Source organism: Lepisosteus platostomus, chromosome 23 (assembly GCF_059453375.1).
Source record: "Lepisosteus platostomus isolate fLepPlt1 chromosome 23, fLepPlt1.hap1, whole genome shotgun sequence".
Taxonomy (NCBI): Eukaryota; Metazoa; Chordata; class Actinopteri; order Semionotiformes; family Lepisosteidae; genus Lepisosteus; species Lepisosteus platostomus.
This window is the reverse complement of record NC_142633.1, coordinates 16,469,483-16,479,694: the sequence shown is the minus strand read 5'-3', so window position 1 is coordinate 16,479,694 and position 10,212 is coordinate 16,469,483. Positions and strand designations below refer to the sequence as shown.

The following is a 10,212-nucleotide window of genomic DNA, read 5'->3' as shown; positions in this document are numbered from 1 at the left end:
ATGGGTAAAAGAAAAGTTCACCTTAGAATTTATTACTGGCAACTTTAGCTCAGAGGAAGACTGTCTGAAAACCCCGTCATTTATAAAAGAGAGCCTGGCTGTGTTTGGTAAAATTATCAAGAACAGCTCCCCTGTCTAGACTACATGTTTCATCAAGCAGTAGGCAGCCACACATTTGTTTAACAGGTTACACTTTTGAAAGGTAATTCCAAAAATACAGTTTGTTTTTTTTAGCGTACCAGCACTTTTTAATTATTTTAAGGATTGCATTAGACTTTAAAATGTTTGCCACTCTGATAAATATATCGCAGGGCTGCCTTCCAGATATGTATATATGTTTTTCACAGAAGGAATGCAGAGATTAGGAACCTGTTCACGTCCCTTTAAATATGACTTTATTATTAATTACTACATGAATATTATACAGGCATCTCAGTCACTTTAATTTGTCCTGGCTGTAGAAACTGCAGTAGATGTGGTGATAAAAGCCTGCGAGGACTTAATTATACTACATTTTATTTACTGTATAAAGGCTTTGGCATGAGATTCTGCAAGATTCCGTATATATCTATGATATACTGTGGACAGTGTGGAAGGTTAGAAATGCTTGTTTTGTCTTAATCCAAGAATCCTGTCAAACAATGTCTGTGGAAGTTAGTGTCGCCTGCTTCCAGAAACGAAATGGATGGCTTGCCATCAGCACTGCATGGCTTAAGAACTTAAGAAAGGTTCCAAGTGAGAGGAGGCCTAATTGTCAATTACTTAATTATCTAGAGCTAATGCAGCTGCTGTATTTCCTGAAAGAAACCAGGTTATCAGCGTCAACCACACGGTTTCCACAGCAGCAGACTTGGCTTCACCTGCTACAGGCACCAATCTTGCTGTAATTTTATTTTTTTGTATTGTTAGGTAATAATATCAATAATTGGTATTTGATTGTTTAATTACAGGGCAATAAGGTGGAGAGGTGGTTAGCACTGCTGTCCCATGGTTCCCCTCTTTGATTTTTAGAGTGGGAATCCTTTCTGTGTGGACTCTGAGCGTTCATGTGGAGTTTCTGTGGGGGCCTCATGAAGACGTGGTAAGTCTATTGGTGTCCCTACATTTTCCCATGTTTATTTTTGCATATGCATGCCTGCCCTGTCATGGACCCATATTGCAATATTTTTATTTTGGAGATGATTCTTCAGGACGCATTCTATGTCAGATGTTATACGCTACAGTATGTTGCTGTGCTCATCACCAGGAATAAGCAGCCTTTCAACAATGGAAAGATGGTTAGATGGACGTTAATCATATCTTGCTTTACACTTGTTAGTTACTTATTGTGTACTTGCATAGCAAATCTAATATGAATAATATACATTTATTATTTATAGAACATTTATTTAGGGAGAATCTCATAACGCTTCACATTAAAGAAAAAGCTACCAGAGGAGTCAAGTACTTAACAAGAACTAAGAAGGAAAATGATAGGAAATCAGTTTATTGTACTGGAAGTTGATAGGCTTGCCAGTAGAGAAGAAGGGGTTTAAGATCTTTGAAAGGTCTCTGCTTGTCTGAGATGACAAGCAGGGAGGCTGTTCCACAAGTGAGGAGCAGAGACAGAGAAGCATGGCGAACGCTGTTTGGTTCTGGGGACCTGCAGCAGACTGAACTGACCTGGTCAGACAGAACAGGGTGAAGTTGGATAAGGAAGAAAGTCGGTGAGGTAGGATGGACCTTTGCCTTTTAGAGCCTTCAAGACCGGGAGCAGTGCTTTAAAATCCACTCGCTGGTGAGATGGGGAGCTGAGGGGGCTGTGGTAGGACAGGGTGACATGCTCTGACTTCCTTGCCCTGGTGAGAACCCTGCCAGCACTGTTCTGGAGAAGCTGTAATTTAATTCATGGGCTTGAGTGCAGTCCAGTAATGTAAGTTATAGAAGTTCGAACGGGGAGCTTCGTCACCACGCGTTGGCTACAAAGGAACAAGTAAGGGTTAATTTCACACTGAGAAGTAGAAAAAAGAAAAGCAACATTTCAGCTGCAGAGTCTTCCCACCTTTCCTCTTTCCAGTCCTCCCCGTGCGTATTGAGTATGTGCATGGTTCTGTAGGATCCTGGTTCTGTAGGATCACCATGACCAGCAGAGCTCAGCAGCTGCAGATTGAGAAGCAATAATCATCCGTCTGGAGCGCAGTGTGGTAAACCTGTCTGTCTAGACCGGACTCCTCCCTGTGTCTGGGATTCCTGCAGCACGCTGAGAGCTCTGACGAGCTGCAGGAGCGAGGCGGTCAGGCGGTCAGGGGTCAGTGCAGCCATTGGCCTCTGGGCTTCTCACACAGACTCGTAAAGGTGGGAACAACCAGAAGAGACCAACAAAGCTGCCGCAAAACAAGAGGAACCAATTACCTTTACAAACCTGCTGCCACCACAGCCAGACACTTCATCTTGTATTTTGGAGAGCCAGATGACTATTCAGGATGTTTTCTTTGTTAGGTGATGATTGTGAAGTTACCTTTTTCATTTTTTAATTTCCCTCTTGGAAACGAATCCAGGGTCGATCTGTGCCAAACTGGTTTACCACTGAGCGTGTGTCTGTGTTTTATGAATATCAAAAACTGCAAATGAACTCGTTCTTCTGTCATTAAAAGTTTTTTTTATGGGGTCTTAACAACATGAACACTGTAACCATGACAACATGAATCAGAAGATTTAAGGCAGTCACATGATTGCCATGATCTTGAATGAAAGAAAATTCTGATGTTGTGCACTGCAAATTAACACAATTGATATTTTCAAATGAAGATAAAATGTCTTCTTAAAACCATTTAGGTTAATTTTTTGTCATAACTATTTCATTTAATTAAAAGAAACATTTAAAGGCAATATTAGTGATTGGATTAGGCAGATAAAATGTTATGAATGACTGAAATGTGATTTTTTAATAAAAGACAATTAACAAAAGATAGTTGGATGTCTCTTGTGTTTCACAAGATGCATCTAACTTCTTTATCACCATCATCTTCCTCTGCCGTATTTCTTCATCATGATGCTTAGGACATGGTCCATTCGGTTATCTCAGCCAGATCCGCCTGCTCTCTGCAGACAAGACCTGATCCTTGCTATTACAAAAAGGAACCTCTTTCGTGTTTGCCAGAGAAAGTGATCGCAAATGGCTACTGCATGGTCACAACATGTTGTTCATGCTTTACTGACAGAGGAGAAGGACGACCCTGACACTATGACCTCTCTCTGCTTCCCTAGGGTGGCACTGAGGGAAAGGACAGAGGTAAAAGGTCAAGGGGCATTACAGTTTGAGGGTGAGCTGCTAGATAACCTTAGAACTATATCATCCATAGACAGCACATAGACACATCTATATATACTGTATGGCTAGGCTAGGATTCATAACTCAGGGATTATGATTAAGAACATAAGAGAAGTTACAAAAGAGGGGACAACTCAACCCACCTAACCCACTTGGTAGTTAGTACGTAATTAATCTGAGAATCTCTTCCACCTTTCTGCTTTTCAGCCATTAGTGTAAAGCCGTGCTCCTGTTCTCAGTTTTAAATGCATTTCCCAGTATCCGGTTATGTCCGTTTTTGTTTCATGTCTTCCTGTTTGTTCTGAAGTCTGTTGGGTCGGCTTGGTCGACGTCTTCGGCGATTCTGAACACCTGCGTCGGGTCCCTTCCTAGTCTTCTCCGTTCAGGTTCCTTCAGCCTGTCATTGTAGGACATTTCCTTAAGACCCAACATGTGTCTGTTCCTGTTGTTTACTCAGTTTTGAGTTTGATCTCAATCTTTTTCAACTTCTTTTGCTGCTTGTGCAGTGTTTGTTTATGCTCTTAATTTTGTATCATACCCTGGGTACCACCCCAGTCTTGAGCTACAACATGCTATAGTTGTAACCATTCACTTTAAATTGCTGTCACTAGACAACAGTTAATGTCTCAGATGGGGGGGAATCAAATAGCTTTTCAATATTGGAGATATCATAATTCCCTTAGCAGCTACTGACACTCCATCCTTTTTAAAGTGCAGTAGGATATTTTAGCAATAACACTCTTTCATGTTGTTACATAGCACTCCAGCATCAGTGATGGCACTTGATATCTCTGTATACGCACATATTATCTCTGTTATGCTGCAAATTAATAATAATTAATAATAAATTAAAAATGTGTAAGTGCACACCATAAAGTACTAATGGAAATCGAGAATGGACTGTACAACATATCCATGCTTTTACAAGTGTGCACAATGCAAGCTAACGAGCACATGGATTTCCCCCTGGAAAAACCTCATCAAACAAACAAACCTTTTCAAACACAACTGATGATCCCGCTGGGATAAACAAGAAGAGTGCCCCTTCGTTACACAAATCCTGAGAAACTCCCTGCAAGCCCGTGTGCATTTCCACAGGGCCGACCCTCGAGGCCACTGACAAAGCCGACACAGAAACGCCAACAAGGGGACACCAGTGCAAACTGGGTGAAAGTGCGTTTAAAGACCGAGAACAGGAGGCACTACTTCCGAAAGGGGTGCTGGGGATCCTGAACAAGCTGCTGAAGCTACACTGGCTTCTTTCAGGAGGCGGCTGGATGAGAACCTGGGATCAATCAGAGCCTAACAACCAGATGGGCTCGATGGGCCGAAATTTGTCCCTTTTTTTTCCTAATAGAACAGCCAACCTTGCGGTTTCGCAAAGTCGGGTATCAGCTCAGAAGCAAAGCAAACGAAAAGAGAGAGGGTTCTGTAGGACGTTATCTTCAGATCAGCAGTGTGAAACAGAGCTGTTGTGTGGGTATGGGGATAAGGCTGCCCAATCCCAGGTTATTACCTACAGCTCTGTTTGGAGGGAAAGATTCTAGACATCTGCGTGCAATAAAAGGTCAGTACAGATCGCCAAAGCTGTGTGCACTGGTATTAAAATAGCTTTGTCTGTCGACACCCAGGTCTAATATAGGCTGCGCAGTTTTTCACCCAGTCTTGTAATGAGATTATGTTTTATGACTTGAAACTGTAATGTCTGTGAATACTGATGCCTTGTGCCATGTGAGCATAAAAAAAGTCCCATTTGTGGTTTTTATTGTGACTAATGCTGTCTGGCTGCACTGCCTTTCTACGAATTTCGTGCAAGTTAATGTTTCTTATCAACGGGCATACTGTTTGGGGTTGCACTAGATATTAACATGCTAAGCAATTCTGCTCTTTTCGTTATTTGACATGACTGTGTATGTCAGATCTCTGTCCTGTGTAGTTGCTCCAGCCACAGATTTGGGATTAATCTAATTACTGGTGCATTTCTGCTGTTCAATGGTTGTGTCTCTGGAAAGATAACCAAACACATTGAATTTATTATTATACCACCTACTGAGTGTATGAGAAACCCAGCACTGTTCAAAGACAAAAATAAATCAGGTCTCAGATCAATTAGTCTCATAACAAAAGAACGTTTTTATTTTTTAAGTGTGCTGAACACAAAAAGTATTATTTTGAGCATCTTGGAAAATCAGACATTTCCAGCTGCCTGCAGCTTCTAGAAGGCAGAAGAGTGAACTCCAGCTGTATGCCAGATGTGTTTTGCTGCCTGAATTTGCCCACATTCTGTAGCCGAAATCCCTTTGGGAGCTCATTCAAACACTGTCTTTCAGTTACAGGTAATTTAAAACTCAAAGAGAACTCCAATTCTCTTCTTTGAAATCTCTGGGTGAATTCCTTCTCTCGGTGAAACAGCATATACATGTAATTGATTTCGTTTTATTTTACATAACGGAGCAGTTACAAAAAAAGGCACCTGTGTTGTACTTTGTTTCCTAGCAGCAAACAGCCTGGAAATCCAAACACCTGTTTTAAGTTACACAAGACTATCAACAGGACTGCCTTGTCTGTGGACTTATGGTAATTGGGAAAAGCTAAATGTGTAGACTGGCAAAGAGCCCCACTATTCACAAAGCATTCACAGTGTGAAACACTTTTTCAACATAGCAGCTAACTGCTGATCCATCTGAAATATGTTAGGATATTTTATGAATAATCAGAAAATATTTTAAGCTTTTTTAGCTGTTTTTCACGGTAAATAACATTCGTATTGCAGCTGTGACTTCATGAATCGCAATTCAATCCCCAGTGTGCCTGCTGAAATCCTTTAGGTTTTAGACACACACAGTCTTATCAGTCCTTTCAGAAGGTCAGCTCTGGTGTTCCTGTTCCCCTTTTGTTCTGCAGAGCACTGTGCTCAGGTGATCGGATGTGGATGTGCTGCTTGAGAGCTGACAGCTCTGTCTGCAGACTTTGCGCATGACGGCATTCGTATCACTTCACGAGCTCACCACACAAAATAAAAACAGCTCATGCAGTTACCGAAAGGAGCACTCCAGGGGCCTCTGCAGTGGTGGGCTTTCTGTCCCTTTCCTGCAGAATCATTGTGCAGATGTGCGAGATCGCAGTCCCTAGTGCACATCAAGCAGACATCCTCCTACACCACAAAGCCACCTTCGGCTCTCAAATGACAGGACAGAAACGCCACCTTCAGGTCAGAGCTGAGGTGGTCCAGCTGGGTCAAGAGGGAACGAAGGGGAACCCCCTTGTTTTGGAGGGGGGGCTGCCAACAAAAGGGTGACATAGAGTTTACTGGAAACAATTACGAATTTTACAGTAGCCCTCTTCCCTCAGAGCATTTCTGGAATCATAATGTGAGGTGTTGGGGGGTCGGGGGTGACCCTTTAAAATAAGTAGGTATGGGGGGAACACGTCACATAATCCTCACCTCTCCCCTCCTCACCCTTTCCACCGGCTGAGTAAAAGCTGCCCACGCTGAGTGCTGTGGCCCTGTCCAGGGCTGCAGTGTGCTCCATCTGTTCCCCCTGTAAAGAGAGCCACACAGAAAGTTTTTTGTTTACACAACAAAACGTTCTTTTTCTTCTTTTTTTCAGCATGGAATAAACTTATTACTTGTTCCTTTGCAGCCCATGCATGCTGATGCACCTCCCCACCTGAACTAGAAAGTATTTTGACAACATCATCGATGTGGGTTTCGGATATTTTCAGTGGTCATTTCTTTTACGCCCCCCCGCAGCCCTAACACTGAAAAAAAGAAGCAGAGACGTTTTAAGCTCTCCCTCTGGACGCCGGGCCCTCTTTGCAGACATCGCTATTTTCATTCACTGCAATTCCCCCTCAAAAAATTTTGAACAGCTGTAGTTTTTTTTTCCGCCCTAACTTAAATAATCTGCCGCCGACTCGTATGACCTCTTTACAAGCAATGCAGTGCATTCATGTTCACGAGTGGAGCCCGAGTTACAGAGGCTGAGCGGGGCGGTAAACTGATAACGCACCACACGCCTTATTTTGCCTCTTCGCTGAACACGAATGTCTGAGTCACCACCCTGCCCACATGCACCAGGCAGTGGGCACTGCCAGAATACCACCCAGGCAAAGACACAAATGCTCTGGAGAGTTCCAATTGAAAGCCGCTGCACTCCGGCATGAGAAAAGACTGGAATCGCAACAAATTGCTGCCAAACCCACTTCAAAGAGGAAGAGAAGGGGGACTCGTGAATGAAACGCTGTTGGTTAAAACGTCCTGTTTAATTAACAAGTCAATATGTTATAGTTACTGTAGCTAGACAGATGACTGTAATTACTCCCCGGCTCCAGAATTCAAAATACTGAAACGCGCAGCTGAAGCAAGAGCAGGGGAGGGGCAGGGTCCCAGCCCTGGCCGTGAGGCTGCAGGCGATGTTAAAAGCTCTCTTGCTGTATGAGCCCTTCAGGTCTGCCGTGTCGAGCTGCAGGGAGGGGGCAGGGGGCAGGCAGTGAAGTGAACGCCAGCCGCCCACTCTGTTTTCAGGCCCAGCTCTGCTCAGGTGTGGGCAGCTCTGCAGATCCATATGGGAGCGATGGAGCATTCACCCGGCAGCTCACGGGGCTGCAGCTCCTCTCCTTCAGTGCTCTGGACGTCTGTTAGGTGACGCTGTCTGTGCCCACACCAGCCCAGCCCGAGGTCACTGGGGCGCTGATGCCCTGAAGGCCAAACGCTTTCATCTGCTAAGAAAGACCCAGTCCCCCAAACGGACTGTCTGCGCAAGTTTCAACTGATCACTGAGTCACGCCAAAGAACTGGGCTGAAGGATGCACTCTCCTACAAGCATGTCTTTCAGAACCTAAGCATGCTACTAGTCCCATGTACCATGGATCAATCCATGGGTCAGGATAAATGATTCTGCAGGACTGCAGGATCAATTAGCTGCTAACGAACAAAAGGGCAGGATGGACTGACGGCTTTGGGCTTCCGATTCCCAAATCCCCGGAGAGCGCAGAAAGCTGGCTCCCCCCTTGTGCCTGTGGTAGTTAAAGAGGCGTTTGCATACGAGACTAAGACTTATTAGACTTGGTAAAATGTGATTTATACAGAAAACTTCCAACCGCATTCCTGAAAGCCGCCAGAAAGTGGACTTTGACTGCGGAGCTCGTTTAAACGAAAACACCCCTCACAGAAATCCACGCAGTCCCCTTTTTTATGGAGCATGACCAGAGTTCTGCACAGGTCAGCTGCAGTTTCAGTTGGGCCAATACTAATGCGTTTTATGACACTCCCCCGGGCCGGGGATTCGAAGTGTCATGTGACCATGTCAAAAGTAAAAAGATGTTATGCAGCGATGCGTTACGATCCCAATTCAACCGTGCTTTTATGACGCGCCAAGCTGAAGTCATGATATCTTAAAGTGTCTGAGTGTCTGCGCCTGTTGCACAGTAAACATGCATACTGCAGGGCATGTTGAAAGCATGGCGAGATCATGAGAAAATGGTGAAATTAGCACACACGTACACTACCACGATAAACTTTGTAAGGAAAAGGCGCCGACTGCTTACCTCTTTCCGTGCTTGGTTGTGCTCTTGGCTTTGACTTCTCTGAGTTGAGGAAACTGGGGCGCTGGAGAAACACAGTGCTGGCAATCTGCCGCAGCCGTGACTCATTGAGAACTGCAAGCAACCTGTGACCAGAGGGTAAAATTAGATATCAATTCCTGCTAATTCGCAGATATGCAGACGCTAATCAACGGTCCGATTCATTCTTACGCGGAGAAATCGTCGTGCGCGGTGTGACTTGCGTTTGGAGGGGATTCATTCCGCTTTGCTAATGTGCCGAACATCAACACGGCCGGCTGAGCTCCAAGCTGCTGCCCTCGTTGATAAATCAAGCCTGCTGAGGTACACTGGCCTGGATGAGATAGGGAAAATTGACCTGCGAGGAAAAAAATGTTTACCTTGCTTTGTACGCTTGTTAGATCCCCAGTTTCTCTGCATTTCAAATCCTGCCATGGTTTGATTTCTGCTTAAACAGCAAGCTAAGGAGCAGCATTGAATTATAATTGCTTCCTTGTGCTAAATTTGAATTTATCACCTGGACTGTGTTGTTTCTCGTTTCATTTTTTAAATAACAAGCCATGTACGATACTATCCTGTATCTGTGCAGTATTGAACAATCCATACTTTTGGCATTTGGGGTCCTTCCTGTGATGAATGCCTGCTGTGTGTGGATGTGGTGTACTTCTTATGGGTGTATTTTTTTAGAAACCTAGGAAGGAAAACAGACTCAAATAACAGTGAACAAATCTCGCTGCCAGGGAATCTGATGGTAAGAAGTGGGGTGTTAGAGGGTTTCTCTGCAGTGTTACAGAGCTTCATTGTGATCCGCCATGAGGAAAGCGCAGTGGAATCATAGTTTAGAAAACCTGAAGGAATGAGTGCAGTAAAGGACATATTCCCAAAGGGAACGCCTGGTGTGCAGAAGATGTCACAGGTGCCGGAGATGGGAGGTGCTTGAAGAGGGAAGCAGGCTTCGGCAGAGGGCTGTGACTTGACCGTAGCTGGCGTCGGAGAGGGGGTGCCTGGGGGTTTGGCAGTGAGGGGACGGCCAGGGCTCTCGGGAGCCAGGGGCGGGCCCTGCAGGTCACGGCGACAGGAGGGCAGGCCGGTTTTCTTTCGTGTGCTTTTCACCCTCACAGCTCTTGAAACCGCAACTTCCTTCTGCTGAAATCCAGGCAGCGCTGCCGCTCCGACTGATGTCAACAGGGCTGCTTCCTGTCGAGAAATTATTCACAGCTCTTGGTGGTTCGCAGTTCTCCTCTTGGCTAGACATCACAAGCCCCATCCAGACACCACAACATGGTGTTTTTCTGACATTTTCATAGCATTTACTGCATGCTGTAATTTAGCAACAA

At 44.7% G+C, this 10,212-nt stretch overlaps 1 long non-coding RNA gene across 2 annotated transcripts; it reads right to left on the bottom strand.

The window, feature by feature from the left end:
- Positions 1-2,627: 2,627 nt before the first annotated feature.
- Positions 2,628-9,231, bottom strand: LOC148642190 (uncharacterized). Of its 2 annotated transcripts, XR_015929614.1 has the most exons (4): positions 9,068-9,231; positions 8,861-8,982; positions 6,756-6,852; positions 2,628-3,707 (listed from the first exon to the last, which is right to left on the bottom strand). It is a non-coding gene; the product is annotated as an uncharacterized LOC148642190 (long non-coding RNA). The 2 variants fall into 2 exon arrangements; XR_015929613.1 differs by lacking the exon at positions 2,628-3,707 and having other exon boundaries at positions 5,332-6,852.
- Positions 9,232-10,212: the final 981 nt, after the last annotated feature.